Here is a 16,420-nt window from a genome sequence, read left to right as displayed (position 1 = left end):
TGTGAGGCCATGGCACTCTACCGAGGGTGACATAGAAAGACACTATCTCACACAAAAAAAAAGGAAGACATTTTCAAGTTTGTTCATTGCTCTGAGTCAAGCTCTGACATTCTTGCAAGAACACACAAAAACACCCAAGAACAAAAATAAACATCTCCAGCAAGACACCAGCACATGTCAATGAGATCACATCAGTGAGACACTGACATACCAAGATTATGCAACCTGGCTGAGTGGTTAGTACAGTGTTGCCACTGTAAGCACACAGTGGCAAGTTCACAAACATAATTCTCAGATCTCAAATAAATTCCTTTACAACTAGAAAAAGATTAAAAATTAAGAAAATCACATTTTATAGACACCCTCGCCAAAATGGCGGTGTCCAGTTGGGACCAGTTCATTCACTGTGTGTTTAGGGTGGGGCTGGGGCTGTTTCTTAGCCAGGTAGTATTTAGTTGTACAATGTTTGGGGATCTAGTTGGAGAAGATTATTCCAGTGTGCCAAATAATCAGTATGGACAAGAGAAAAAATTAAAGACTAAAGTTTTGGAGCCACCTGCTCCTAGAGAATTTATCAATTTAAGCAGAATCAGAAATCAGGGTGGATCCTGTCATCTCCATTCCCTTCTTCGGACACTTCTTTTTACACTTGAATTCAGAGAAGCTTTATTTTCTTTTGGTCCAGAAGAGCTTTGTTTGTTCAAAGATAAGGATAATTGTGATGCAAAAGTTTGAGTCATACCTTTGCAGTGACAGCACTTGTCTGCCCAGCTTCTGGTCCTGGACCAGGAAGCTGCATCCACAAACCTCACTGATGGCTACGGGGAGAGCAGCAGTGATATGAGGCAACATGATGCGCAGGAACTGAATTGAATTCTCTTCATGCTCTAGAAACTTCTTTACTTGGAACCTCTGGCCATGACCTCATCAATCGTCTGTAGTATGGAACCATCATTAAACAGATTGTTTGTAAATAATGCAAGAATGACAGTGAGAAGCAGATGAATATACCAGAATATTTTGGACATGAGTTATATCATAAATTACAATTCCTGTAATTAAACTTATGTGTTATACGACACAAGATTAAAGTGTTTATTACTAGAAATATTTTATTGCATGTTTACTCTTACTGTAAACCTAAGTCATGAAGTATATATTCTGGAGTTCTCCTTTTGAACTGAAAGAAGCAAATATCTTGAAACTTAATTTTTGATTCAGTTCTTTAATACTTGGAAAATGGACTTGGAGGATTTTACAAATAGAAGACTGTAGCCTCAGGTGAGAAGCCAATGTCCTCATAGTTTAATATTGTTATGAAGGTTAATTATGGAACTAATAAAAATAAAGAATATTGAGGAATCTTTAAATTGACACAGATATATAATTAAACTTTAGATTTAGTTTATTGCTTTCATTTAGAAAGGTCACTTAGGGCAGCGCCTGTGACTCAAAGAGTAGGGCGTCAGTCCCATATGCCAGAGGTGGCGGGTTCAGACGCAGCCCTGGCCAAAAACCACAAAAAAAATTAAAAAATAAAAAAATAGAAAGGTCATTTATATGTGTATGCTTAGGTGTATTCATTCTCTCTATACCTGGGCATTTCAGTAAAGTCTATATGGAAGTCCTTGAAGGGCATTGCTCCATACAAATGGATTCCTTGGGGTAGTGTTGGTCCTTGGCATATGTTGAACTGGTTGCAGGTTGCCAACTGTAGACTGACAGTTTTGGCCAGGGCTGCCAGGTGGGAGATGTAGAGGTACCAGCCCAGAATTTTATAAAATACTCCTGTCACCATGGTGGCACCTAGAACCTGGGGGACTGCTACTCATCCATCTGGCATCTTTATTCATTATCCCTCCATTTCCTGGCTCTTCTCGGTTGCAAATTGTTCCTTCTCTTCCTGGGAATTGATAGGTGAGAGCTCCTAAAGCCACAGGATGGAGGGAACCACTCGTGACACCTGGTATGGCTTAGATGCAGTCCTCTTTGCCTCAGTACCGACCCTAGTGTTTCCTTTAGTGATAGTGGAAGCACCTCCTTGATGTCCATGAAATTGAATCACTGCCACTTTCCAGGTTTCCATACTGCCTCTAGTAACTGAATTATCTCCTGCTGAAACTTAGTGTTCTTTTCCCCAGAATTTAATAGTCCCTTCTCCTTGTACAATGTCCCATGTACTTGGAGAGTCAGAAAAACATTTGCATTTTTTCCTTCACTTAGTCCTAAGGCTCGAGTCAGGCAATTAACTCAGCCTTCTGAGCCAATGTTCCTTGGGATAGGGGCTTAGCCTCTGCAGTCTCTGTTAAGGTAACCACTGCATATACAGCCCGCTGCTCACCTTGTGCCATCATGTAACTGCTTCAGTCTGCATACAAGGCCCAGTTTGCAAATGTCCAAGGATGGACACGCAAGTCAGGTCTGCTAGAATACACATTATCTATAACTTCCAGATAGTCATGCTCAGTCTCTCTCCCACTGACTGGAAGGAGCATGGCTGGGTTCAGGGTGTTCTTGCATTAGAGAGCCAAAAATGTCCCTTATGTTCCATTTAAGTGATCACAGAGTGGAGTACTTTCATTCCGAGATTCTGCCCTAGAGTCAGCTTATCAACTTTTTGCACAAGGAGAGCAGTAGTGGCTACAGCCTGTAAGCATGCTGGACATCCTTTTGCCACTCCATGCAGCTGCTTAGAGAGGTAAGCTACATGCCTTGCCCAGGCCCCAACCAGCTTGGTTAACACACCTACTGATGTCTTTCCTCTCTCTGAGATATACAGAGTGAAGGGCTTGGCCAAGTCTGGTAGCCCCAAAGCAGGTGCTTTATTAGCTTCACCCTTAGCTAGGAGAAGGCATGTTCCTGTTCTCTGTCTCATTCTAAGAGCTCTCCCTCATCTCCTTTAGTTGTTTCATACAAGAGTTTGGCCAAGGCAGCAAAGTTGGGGGTTCAAAGGTGGCAGGAGCCTACTTCACCTAAAAATTCCCAAACCTGCTTTCGGCTCTTGGGGGTGGGAGGGCAATTAATGGCCTGACTCCATTTCATGCCTAGATACCTCTACCCCTGCTGCATAATAAATCCTAGATAATGTACTTGCCAATGTCAAATCTGGGACTTCCTTTTGGATACTTTATGGCCACATACCTCTAGATGTCATAAAAGACAGTCCCTGCCTCAGACACAGCCCTCCTGGGTGGGGTGCCCTAAAAAGAGACATATTAAAGCAGCATACATTCTAATTCCTCAGTCAGGAATTTCTGGAGGTCACAAGCCAGTGCTTCTTCCAAAATCATGGGTGTTTTGAACCCCCATGGCAACCTGATCCATGTGTACTGGATCGCAGTTCCCATGTCTGGTCTCTCCCACTGGAAAGCAAACAGCCTCTGGCTTCCTGGAGCCAGCCTTATAGTGAAAAAGGCATCTTTAAGTCCAGGCAAGTGGGCCACTTGGCTTCTTCTGGCAGCAGACTCAGCAGAGTATACGGATTAGGCACAGTAGTATTCAGTGTTACAGTCACACCATTTACTGGGAATTTTTCATTTTAGGTTTTAATTTTTTCTGATGTATCTATATAGACACAGTAGATAACATTTAATCCTTCACAAATATTCCAGTGTAGTCAACAGGCAACCTTTGTTGAGTCTTAAGGCTTCACAGTAAATATAACTATTTTATATAATTCTATAGTCCTTGGCCAGTCTCTTAGTCCCTTTTAACAGATTAACTTAGTAAAACAGTTATGTCTCATTTTATGAGTTGACAGTCCAGAAAAGGCTGAGATTTAATACAGGTGGGCCACAGCCTCTTTTTCTTTTAAATCTTTCCACTAAAGACAAATTACAGCAGAACCAAATCAATTGTGAAAATAAACTGTACCTTCAGTATATTGGGTCTGATTATTTGCATAAATTGCAGTAAGAATAATTAATTATTAGCCATCTAGGCTCTTCTTTCCTTTAAAATTGGCTTTGCTGGAACCTTTTATAAGGAATCTCAGGCTGGACTTTCTTGAAAGCCTTTCATGAACCCAGGTTTCATCTGTGTCATTAGGGACCTGCATGCATTGGGTAAATTCTTCTTACCTTGAGGTCCCCAAGCACACTGCAATGCCCAGACCCTTCAGCAAGTGAACTTTGTTACTTACCATAGCTCAAGAAATGTTACTGATGAGTATCTGGCCAGTTTTCCAAAGGGCTTTTTTTCATTGGCATTATAAATTCAACCTGAACTCCTTAACACAGTCTGGACACCTCTGGAAATGCTATTCCATCCAAAGCTTTGGTAAAAAAACAGTGCCTTTACCATGTCCTATAGAACAAAACAGATTCTTTTTGCACTTACGCAAATAATTGCACTGTCAGAAATTAAGAATACTTACAAATGGCTTTCAAATTCCAGAGAAATCAAGGAGAGAGGAAAAATATATGTTTCACATTCTGCTCATAAGTGTATACATTGCTTGAAAAGCTACAAATAGCTCAAAAGACAGAAAATAGTTTTCCTGACTTCTAGAAAACAGAACATAAACAGAATCAACAATATTTAAAACAAAAAGTTATAACAAATTAGCCCAGTTCCACTAAGTGATTTCTACTCTGCTTGAAGTTAGGTTAGCAATACTCATACACATGTTAACTTTCCAATGAAAGTTCTAAAACTCTGTTTTTAGTTCAAAGGTACTCAATTTCCAAAGACATCAGGAATTTGAATTCAAAAGAATTCATTAGCCTCTCTTAATATTTCTTTTTCTTTTTAGGATAAATTTTGGACTCAGCCAGTTACATAAAAAACACATTCTTTTTTTAGATGAATTAAAATTATTAATTAAAATTAATATTTGTCAAGACAAACCAATGTCTTACACTTTAGGGTAGACCAAATCTTTATAGGTGAGGACAGACCAATGCTTTATACATTAGGACAGACAAATGCTTTATAATATTGGAACATATATATAACCATAACCCATACAAAATTAATCATTTCATATTTAACAATGTTTCCTATACATTTTTAATAAATCAAATAAGTTTAATTTGTTTTCCTATGACTTTCAGTGGTCTTAACATTTCAAAAAGACCAAATTTAGAGTTGTGCTTTTTTGTTTGTTTTTTGTTTTGTTTTTGGTCCAGGCCAAGTTTGAACCTGCCAGCCTTGGTGCATGTGGCTGGTGCTGTAACCACTGTGCTATGGGCACCAAACCCCAAATTTTGATTTTGGAAGGTTTGACAAATATCAAAGCCCTAAAACATTGGTTCAAATAAGATTACAAACTGAAAAATTCTTTTTTTTTTTTGTGGTTTTTTGGGCAGGGCTGGGTTTGAACCTGCCACCTATGGCATATGGGACCAGCGCCCTACTCCTTGAGCCACAGGCACCGCCCTCAAGCTGAAAAATTCTAATGGAAATACATAGTCACCTGGATCACATGTAAATTCTTTCACAAATTCTCTTTTATGAGCTTCATTTAACATGCAGAGACAATCTACACACATTCTGAACTTTTCCTTAACTTTTGTCCTGCCTTTCACTTTCTTACACAACCATTTGGTTTCAGGCCAATATTCAACACACAAGATTCTTTCCTTATACAATGCCATTCTCCTTTCTGTCTAATTTCTCTTATTCTCAAAAACTCACTTCCCACAAAATGGAATCCCAGTTTACTATGAAGTCACCCATTCACTTGGCAAAACTGATAATCTAAAGGTTTAAAAAGGCAAGAATCTTATCGTGTGACAAAGACTCAGTTTCCCCAGTAATTTAAACAACCAAATGATTACATTTTACAAATGAGAGACATTTTATGAGATATAACATTAATACAGGATTTTCCCACTCAGGGCTGGACAGAGAACCCCCATTTTTCAGTCTCAGGTGAGCTCAGACATTAGACTCCCATCTCTAGGCACAACCATATTGCAGACCATGATCTTTGAGCACTAGCAAGGTCATAAACAAAGCAGTCCAAAACATTTTGGATGGCTCCACCCTGACTAAGGAGCACACACCCTGATCCCCTCCCCAGACAATAACTGCTGCAAAGACCTAATAACCTTGTCCAAGGTTAGGAGCTTCATTCATTTATTGGCTATAACACCCATTCAGTTTCTAAAGATATTTTTTATTCTACCAAGTCCCGGCCAAAACGTCTGTCAGGGCCAATTATTACCCCTAGACAAAGGACTCATGCAGGAAACTTACGACCTGGGCCTCCTCACCCCTTCTAGAGGCTATTCACATCGGAGACCTGCTGCTCATAGGGATACAGACCTGCCCAGCACAAGATTTACACTCTCTCCCCCAGATTTTTCAAGGGCTATCCAGAGCTCACTGGACTGCCTGAACTGCAACACTTTCCAAGACATGGCCCCTCTGCCAATAGCTCTGGCACTGTCTACTCCCTCTGAATGCTCCTCAGTCCAACAAAATCCCATTTTTATCACTGATCTCTGGCCCACAATCTCAATTCTCAAACTTCTGAGACCAAGGACTCACTGAAAAAAATCCAGTAACAAAACTGCAACACAGGCTCGGCACCTGTGGCTCAAGCGGCTACGGTGCCAGACACATACACCTGAGCTGGTGGGTTCGAATCCAACCCAGGCCTGCCAAGCAACAATGATGGCTACAACCAAAAAATAGCTAGGCATTGTGGTGGGTGCCTGTAGTCCCAGGTACTTGGGAGGCAGGTAAACTTCTCATTGACCAGTTTGAATCAAGTGGGAAATGCCATTCCAGCCCCTATGGAACTATAGGATTTCACAGAAGTTGGAAATTTCCAAGTTCCAGGAAGTTAAGTTTACAAATTCCCAAGAGCTCAGTCACCATGGAGAGGACCCTTCAGGTGTACACTTGTGGTCTCTTGAGAAAACCTGTTCTCCTAGACCTCACCCTTCTCCAGTATCCTCTCTCAACATCAGTGATGCAGAAGGGGAGAAATCAATTTGAAGCAACTTATTTGATTGAGAAAGTCACAACTCAAAAAGGGCAGCAAGGAGAGCAGGTAGTCCCCAGTTTGTACCATAACCAGAAAAGGTCCAGTTTGGTCATTTCTTGTGAAAGAAAAAATATGTATTAAACATACATATTCTGTCATCTTATTTTAGCAACAAAAAACCAAGAGGAATGAGGAGTGAATTAAAGACCCAGAGGAAGAAGTGAAAATATCAGCCATTGAGAAAAAGAGGCTGATGTTTTAAAGGATAAAGTTGGCTCCTGTTTTTCTTTGCTTCAGTTTCAAAGGAATAACTCATAACGTTGAGTAGTGATCTCAAAACCCATAGCTAAGGAAATACAGCTTCAGTCAGGCAGAAGAAAATACAGAGCAGCAGATTTAACACTACTGTGGCAGATTGATGCTGAATAACCGATGTTTGTCACTTTCAGCATATACACAGCAATCTGACAAGCTTTTAAACAAGGTCTCAAAACAAAACTAACACTTACTTGGAGATTCCGTTTTCAGTTAGGCCAACCTATTTACATACGAAATTTATCATAAATTTACCTTTGCAAATATTATCCCTTACATACACCATTTTTGACATGCTGAAGCCCTATGTTTATCAGAACCAAGACTTATTTATTTATTTATTTATTTTTTTGTAGAGACAGAGTCTCTCTTTATAGCCCTCGGTAGAGTGCCATGGCATCACACAGCTCACAGTAACCTCCAGCTCCTGGGCTTCAGCGATTCTCTTGCCTCAGCCTCCCGAGTAGCTGGGACTACAGGCGCCCGCCACAATGCCAGGATATTTTTTGGTTGCAGTTCAGCCGGGGCTGGGTTTGAACCCGCCACCCTCGGTATATGGGGCCGGCGCCTTACCAACTGAGCCACAGGTGCCGCCAAGGACCAAGACTTATTTTAGGGTAAATATTGTTATTAGGTTTTGTCCTACACAAGATAATTCTCTTTTCCTTTTAGTGTTCCTTGCCACCCATGTTTTTTCATATTCATGAGTTTACTCACATCTCTCTCCTACATCCTGGTTTTTTCTTCCATTAAGTTTTTTCTTATTTTGAGTGGAAATGCAATCCAGTTAAGTCTTTTCTATTTTAAGGCATGGGAAGAAGGCCTGTGTTTTTATTTTTTTATTTTTTAGAGACAGAGTCTCACTTTATCACCTTCAGTAGAGTGCCATGGCATCACACAGCTCACAGCAACCTCCAAATCCTGGACTTAGGCGATTCTCTTGCCTCAGCCTCCAGAGTAGCTGGGACTACATGTGTCTGCCAGAATGCCCAGCTGTTTTTTTGTTGCTGTTTGACCAGGCCAAGTTCAAACCCACAACCCTGGTTATATGGGGCCAGCGGCCTACCCTCTGAGCAACAGGCACCACCCCCAGAGACTTGTGCCTTTAAAGGATTTAGGGCTGTAGCCCTAAATAGTTAACACTTCATCAAACAATGGGGTAGGCCAGCTGGAAGGAACTAAAAGGAATAAACAAGGCATCATCAAGCAGGGAGCAGAGGGACTTTAAAGTACATTGTGGATTTGTATTTTACCTTAAATTTTTAAGAGAGATATAAGAGAGGTAAACAGAGGCCCTGAATATCCAGGGAGAGCAGAGGGGTGCCTCTAATGTTATGAACATCAGCTTTTTACTGTGACAGAGAAAGATAGCTACCCAACAACCACCCTTCCCAGCATCTAAAAATGGACCTTCTTCTGAAGCTGGAGCGTATCGACCAAACTAAAAGAGTTCCAGAGAATCAGAGCTGCTTCAGGGATTTCACAGGGTCTGGAAGGCAAGTTTGATCTCCCATCTCCAGGAGAGGAAAATGTCACTTCCAGGACATCATCTGTCTAGTAGTGAGGGATGGACCCAGCAAAGCCTGCTTCCTGAGACCTTCGTGACTCCAGGAACCCATAGTCATGGTGTGGGAAGGGATCTGGCCTGGTGTCTTCTTGCCTGACCCTTGAGTAACCCTTTTCCTGACAACCTTCTTCCCCATTGGTAGCAACCATTTTAAAAGCTTCCTTCTGCTCTTAGAGACTGATGCTGGCCTGGCTTTTTCTTGCTTCATCCAATTCTCCTTATCAAGACCTTAAAAATCTGGTTCAATGTTCTGCTTGTGGAGCCAGAGGACACTCTGTATGCCAACTAGGGGATGATATGTATTGTGGAGATGAAAATTAAAAAAAAAAAAAAAAAAGGAAATGGAGCAGGGGTAGGTAAGGAGCTACGTTACCTGTAAAGCAAAGAGAGTGAGAGCTGTAAGGGTAATAAGTAATGTGTATCAGGCAGCATGAATTTGGAATGTCTAATGTTCCATTACCTTATCTTCCTGAAAATGTACACTTTCCTCCCAGATTTTGGCACTAAAATGTCACATATGGGAAATGGATGTCAGGTATGTGTTCCCCGTTTTTTTGTTCCAGGTGACAGAGCATAGTTACTGGTAACAAGACAGTGGAACAAATGAGCAGAACAAGTAGATACAAGTGAGCAAAAGGTCAAAGTTTATTAAAGCACAGTGCACTCCAGAGAAGGAAGACATCTACCTTATCAAGTGCAGAACACCCTGGGTTAGTGAGATTTTTCCCCTTCATGCTGTTTTCCAAATCTATGTTAAGTAATGGTGAGGATAATATATTTACTATTTTTACTGGAAAGAGGGAAAAATTCCCAAGTGGAGAGTCCTCCCGTTTCTATCCCTGTAAAGCCATTTCCAGAAGTTGTCATAGTATTTGTAAACTGTGATAAAAGTGGTGAAAATTTTACTGTGTTTATGAAAATGGGTCACTTGAGGCTACTGTCACCTTACTTGTATGCATGCTGGAAAGACCCCTTTTTGTGGCCTTGGCCATATCTCCACAATGTGGCCTCTCTACCTCTTAGAGTCATTTTTGTAGAGCAAACATCAGTTCAGTTTTTGAAAACCTTCCTGAAGTGCTTTTCTTTCTTGGCAGCCCCCTCTAGTAATTTTGTTTCTTTTATTATGGACAAGACATCCCCTAGAATCATCTGCCCCTGTCTCTCCCTAGCCCTACCAAACAGGACAAACACAACTTTAAGACACAATTGACATTTGTAGAATATTTATTCTATATCAATTATGATTAGAAAGTATGAGAAATATTTTAAGACATAGTAATATTCTTCACATATATAGAATTTCTCTATGAATTGTTATGTACTGAAATGTGTGAATGCTGCTTATAGGATTAGACACTGTCTTCACGTTTCTGGGGTTTTCTCTGTCATAAAATTTTCATATATAGAATGGTTTGAGCAGAAGTTCAACACATTTATAGAGTTTTTCTTCAACATTAATTCTACTTTGTATAGAAAACTGATTACTGGCATAAAGCTTCTCCACACCTTCACATTGTGATGATTTTTCTCTGGCATGATTTCACGTATGTTTACTAAGGGTCAAGAACCAGCTACAAACCTTTGCCATATTATTCTCATTTGTAAGACTTCTCTTCAATATGAATTTTCTTATGTGCACTAAGGTTTCAGCTCTGGTTAAGTGCATCGCCACAGGGTTCACATTTGTGGGATTTCTTTCTAGCGTGAATGTTCATATGCTTGGTAAATTATGAACACTAAGTAAAGGTATTGTTGTGTCCTTCATTTTTCTAGTGTTTCTCTGTTGTATGATTTTTTTTTTTTTTATGTACAGGCTTATTTGAACCTGAGTTAAAGTGTTTGTCATAATAGTCATATTTGTACAGTATTTCTCCAGAATGAATTTTTTATGTACAGTAAAGTGTGAGTACTGGTTAAAGACTTTGCCACATTATTGGCATTCATAGGGTTTCTCTTTAGAATGAATTATGTACATAAAGGTTCGAGTACCTCTTAAAGCTTCTGCCACACGGTTGACATTCATAAGATTTCTCTCCGGAATAAATCCCTTTATGTTCAGAAAGATGTGAGTACTGGTTAAAGACTTTTCCACATTCCTCACATTTGTAGGCTTTCTCTCCAGAATGAATTCTTTTATGTGTAGAAAGATCTGAGCACTCCTGAAAGTCTTTGCCACATTGTTGACATTTATAGTGTTTCTCTCCAAAATGAATTATTTTATGTTTAGAAAGGTTTGAGTGCTGGGTAAAGGTTTTGCCACATTCTTGACATTTGTAGGATTTCTCTCCAGAATGAATTCATTTTTATGTCTAGAAAGGTGTGTCCACTGCTTAAAGGCTTTTCCACATTCTTCACATTTGAAGGGTCTCTCTCCAGAATGAATTCTTTTATGTGCAGAAAGGTAAGAGTACCTCTTAAAGCCTTTGCCACATTCTTGACATCAATAGTGTTTCTCTCCAGAATGACATCTTTTATGTAAAGAAAGGTGTAAGGATTGTAATCAGTGTAACCTGGCTTATTGTACCCTCAATGAATCCCCAATTTAAAAAAAAAAAGATGTGAGGAATGGTTAAAGGCTTTGCCACATTGTTCACATTTGTAGGGTTTCTCCCCAGAATGAATTCTTCTATGTACAGAAAGGGCTGACTGATGGTTAAAGAATTTGCCACATACTTCACATTTGTAGGGGTTTTCTCCAGAATGAGTTCTTCTATGTTCAGAAAGTGTTGAGTAATTGTTAAAGGCTTTTCCACATTCTTCACATTTGTAGGATCTCTCTCCAGAATGAATTCTTTTATGTACAGAACAGTGTGAGGACTGGTTAAAGGTTATTCCACATTCTTCACATTTGTATAGTTTCTCTCCAGAATGAATTCTTTAACCTACAAAAAGGTTTGAGTTCAGGTTAAATGCTATGACACATTCTTTACATTTGCAGGGTTACTCTACATCATAAATTGTCTTATGGTTAGAATGTTTTGAGGTGTGGGTAAGGCACTTGTCATCATTTTCATAACAGTAGATTTTCTCTTCATCATGAAGTCCACTGTGCTTAGACAAGCCTGAGCACAATTTAAAGACTTTGCAACATTCTTTACCTTTGTACTGCTTTTCCACAAAATGGGTTATCTTATGTTTACCGAAGTTTAAGCATAGATTTAAGGCTTTCCCATAATTTTTACACTCTATAAAGTTTTCTCTCCATTGTATGTCATCTTATTTCTATTTAGACTTGATAATTTTCTGACAACTTTGAGACATTTACTGCATTGGTAGATTTTACCATGCATAGATGTTAAACATTCATCCAGTCCATTATAACATACTTTCTGCAGCTTACACTCATACACCTGATCCCAGTATTTTATTGAGTTTAAATTCTCAGGGCCATCTTTTTGATATCTTCTCAGGATAATCTCTGGTAATAAAATATTTATGCCAAGCCACTTGGGAAGTTGAGGCAAGAGTATTTCTTGAGCCCAGGATATTGAGGTTGCTGTTAACTATAATATCTCAGCACTCTATCCGTGGTGAAAGACACTCTGTCTTAAAAATATGTAACGGTAGGGCGGCGCCTGTGGCTCAGTGAGTAGGGTGCCGGCCCCAGATACTGAGGGTGGTGGGTTCAAACCCAGCCCCGGACAAACTGCAACAAAAAAATAGCCGGGCGTTGTGCAGGCGCCTGTAGTCCCAGCTACTCGGGAGGCTGAGGCAAGAGAATCATGTAAGCCCAAGAGCTGGAGGTTTCTGTGAGCTGTGTGACGCCATGGCACTCTACCGAGGGTGGTAAAGTGAGACTCTGTCTCTACAAAAAAAAAAAAAAAAAAAAAGTAACTGTATAAAATGCAATGGGAAAAAAATAATGATGACAAAAGCTGAAAATTTTGGGAAGAAAATTTGCTCTACTTATAGACCACAGACATTCTCCCATCTGAAAACAGCATGGTGTTTATGAAAGCAAACTTTTTCAGCAAAAGGAAAATAGTGAGACCTGCATTAACTTTACTGGCTTTTCTAAAGATAGGTTATGTCTCCCATGAGGGAGAGTGATGAAGGGAATGGTGCTATAGTTTCATAAAACAGACAAGGGGAGCTGAAACCAAAGGCAAAATATTGTTACAGCATCAGAGAGACTCCAAGACAACAGACTGATTCAAGTTCAGCAAGTGATTACAAGTTCTTAGTACGAAATGGGGTGGGGGAAATGCTTCAACTAGAAAATATCCATACAATTCCACAGGCAAAACACTTTCAGAATCTATAACAAACTGCCTCAACTCTTTAGTACAATTTGTGTCAGAGTCCTGTAAGATAAAGCTGTATAATGAATTTTGTGAAAGGAGCCTTTTATGATCCTCAAAAATGAATAAAAGATTGCAACATGTACAAAATATTAGGGAAACATGACCCAAAGAAACAAAATAAATAACGTGGAATCAACAAAAAATTACAGAGATGTCTAAATTACCTAAGAATTTTATCTTAATGATGGTAAATGGGTGAAATGGGAATGATACAAACAAGTGAAATCAACAAAAAATAAAAGCTTTAAAGAAAGAGAAATTCTGAAGTTGAATAACACAGTGGAAAAGAGAGAATTTTTCAAAGGTAAGAAAAAAGATACAGAATATCAATAAGCTCACTGCACTTTAGCTAGGAGAAACACAGAGACGATAAAAAGACAGATGAAGATCAAAGATTTGAAAGACACACACAAGAGAATCTTAAAAGCCACAAAAGAAAATAGAAGTGTCATCTCTAAGCATGCTCTTCTGAGATTACTAATGGATTTATCAATACACACATTCGGTATCAAAAAAAGAGTTGGATGATATAGTGATAGTGATGAAAGTGATATAGTATATACATATACTATATATCCAGAAAAACTTTCTTTCAACATAAAGAAAAAAATGAACATTTTATGCTGAAAACTGCCAAACAAAAATGTCAAAAAGGGCCAGGTGCAGTGGCTCACTCCTGTAATCCCAGCACTTGGTAAACCAAGGCAGGTGGATTGCCTGAGCTAATAGACTTGAGACCAGCCTGAGCCAGAGTGAGACCTCATCTCTAAAAACAATTGGGCACTGTGGCAGGTGCCTGCAGTCCCAGCTACTAAGGAGGTTGAGGCAAAAAAATCGGTTGAGCCCAAGAATTGGAGGTAGCTATGAGCTATGATGCCACAGCACTCTAATGAGGGTAACAAAAGTGAGACTCTCTCAAAAACCAAAGCAAACACAATGAAAAAACTAGCCAGGTGTTGTTGCAGGCTCCTGTACTTCCAGCTATTGGAGAGACTAAAGCAAGAGGATCTCTTTAATCCAAGAGTTTGAGATTCCTGTGAGCTATGATAATGCCACAGCACTCAACTCAGTGACACAGAGTGACTCTGACAAAAAGCCAAAATGAAACAAAAAATAAATAAATAAATAAATAAACCATAGAACAACAAAATAGGAATATAAAGAGTTATAATTTTTGCATTCAATTGAAGTTAGCTTGATATGAGTGAATAATATTAATAATATTGTTTTATCTTTAAGAACTTTTTATAATTTCCATTCTTCAAGGTGTTCAGAAAGAAAATATCTATAGAGTTCTGATATTTTCATGTGAAGTAAACTAAGAAGGCAATCAGACTGATTATGAAAATCAATAAAACAGAAATGAAGGTAGCAAGGGATGAAATGAGGAGAAAGTATCTAGAAGAAATAAAGTAATAGTAACTTTAACTCATTTATATTTAAGGTAAATAACTCAATAATCTAAAAAGATGATATGGCTGAATAGACTTACAATAAATGAGTTTCTATAATAGTAGGTTTAGAGAAGACTAGTTGTAGCTTTAAGAACTCAAGTAGGCTAAAATTAAAAAGATAAAACATCTGTATGCCAAGCAAATAGTAACTCAAAGTGGGTGAAGTAGCTATAAAAGACAATATACATTTGTGACCTAAACAGTCAGGAGAAAAATGTAGTAGTAATAGAATAGTCCTCTTTACAAAAATTCTTAACATCTATATATAGTCACAAAACTCCTTTAGATCTATTATATATCTTGTATAATATAAACATGTATATGTAAAATCATTGATTCCAAATATATGAAATAAATCAAGCCAAAAGTAAAGGAAGAAAAGGCCATGTGGCCATTTTTAATTTAAGACCCAAATTTTAATTTTCTCTTCTTTTAAATTTCAGATTAATATGAGGGTACAAACATTTAAATTATAGGCCGGGCAAGGTGGCTCACACCTATATACATAAACTACTGGGTGGGGGGTTTAGGAGGGTAGATAGCTTGAGCTCAGGAATTTGAGACCAGCCTAAGCAAAGCAAGACCCCCATCTCTACTAAAAATAGAAAAACACGGGCAAGAGAATTGCTGAGCCCAAGAGATGGAGGTGGCTGTGAGCTATGATGGCACAGCACTCTATGCTGGGCAACAGCTTGAGACTATGTCTCAAAAAAAAAAAAAATTAGGCTCCAATATTCGGATTTGTCAGCTAAAGTCCCAATTGTAGCTGTGTCCCTCACCCAGGAGGTATGCTATATACCCTTACATAAGACACCATTTTCAATAATCAATTGAAAGATTAGAAAAAAGATTAATAAAATAACAGACAACTTGAATATTGTGTATTACTTAGACCTAACATGACAGAACCCTCTAATCAAAAGCAGAAAAGTAAAGCTGGCCACAGTGTCTGGGGGCTATAATCCTAGCACTCTTGGAGGATGAGGCAGGAGGACTGCTTGAGCTCAGGAGAGTTTGAGATGAGCCTGAGCAAGAGTGAGATCTCCTCTCTCAAAAATAGCTGAGCTTCGTGGTGGGTGCCTGTAGTCACAGTTACTTGTGAGTTAGGGTGAGAGGCAAGATAGTTCGGAGGCTGAGGCAAGATAGTTGCTTGAGCCCAGTAGTTTGAGGTTGCTGTTAACTATGAAGCCACACCACGCTACCGAGGGTGACATAGAGACTCTATCTCAAAAAAAAAAAAAAAAATTGACAAAGCATTGAACTGACATTTTTCTTTTTCTTTTTCTTTTTTTTATTGTTGGGGATTCATTGAGGGTACAATAAGCCAGGTTACACTGATTGCAATTGTTAGGTGAAGTCCCTCTTGCAATCATGTTGAACTGACATTTTTCAAAGATATATACATGGCCAACAAGCATTTGAAAGGGTGTCCAAAATTACTAGCTATTGAAGAAATGCGAAGCAAAATCACAATGAAATATTACGTCATACTCAGAATGAACACTAAAACACAGCAACCTCAAACTCTTGGGCCCAAGCGATTCTCTTGCCTCTGTCTCCCAAGTAGCTGAGACTACAGGCACCCGCCACAATGCCCTGCTATATTTTTGTTGCAGTTGTCATTGCTGTTTAGCTGTTTAGCTGGGCTGGGTTCGAACCCACCAGCCTTGGTGCAAGTGGCCCTTGTTCTAACCACTGTCCTATGGGCACCAAACCCCACTGAGAATTCTGAAGTGATTATATGGGCATCTCCAACTTATCATAGTCATGATCTGGGTGTGTTCCTACCCATCCAGAGACCTGAAGGGAGATGGTCACTCATAACCATGAAGACAGGCTTAGA

The 16,420-nt window shown here is 39.2% G+C and overlaps 1 pseudogene; it reads left to right on the top strand.

Moving 5' to 3' along the window:
* Window positions 1-447: 447 nt before the first annotated feature.
* Window positions 448-1,058, top strand: LOC128572507 (ubiquitin carboxyl-terminal hydrolase 40-like; annotated as a pseudogene).
* The last annotated feature ends 15,362 nt before the right edge of the window (window positions 1,059-16,420 follow it).

This window comes from Nycticebus coucang, chromosome 20 (genome assembly GCF_027406575.1).
Source record: "Nycticebus coucang isolate mNycCou1 chromosome 20, mNycCou1.pri, whole genome shotgun sequence".
NCBI lineage: Eukaryota > Metazoa > Chordata > Mammalia > Primates > Lorisidae > Nycticebus > Nycticebus coucang.
The sequence above is the reverse complement of the archived record's forward strand: the minus strand, read 5'-3'. Positions and strand labels throughout refer to the sequence as shown.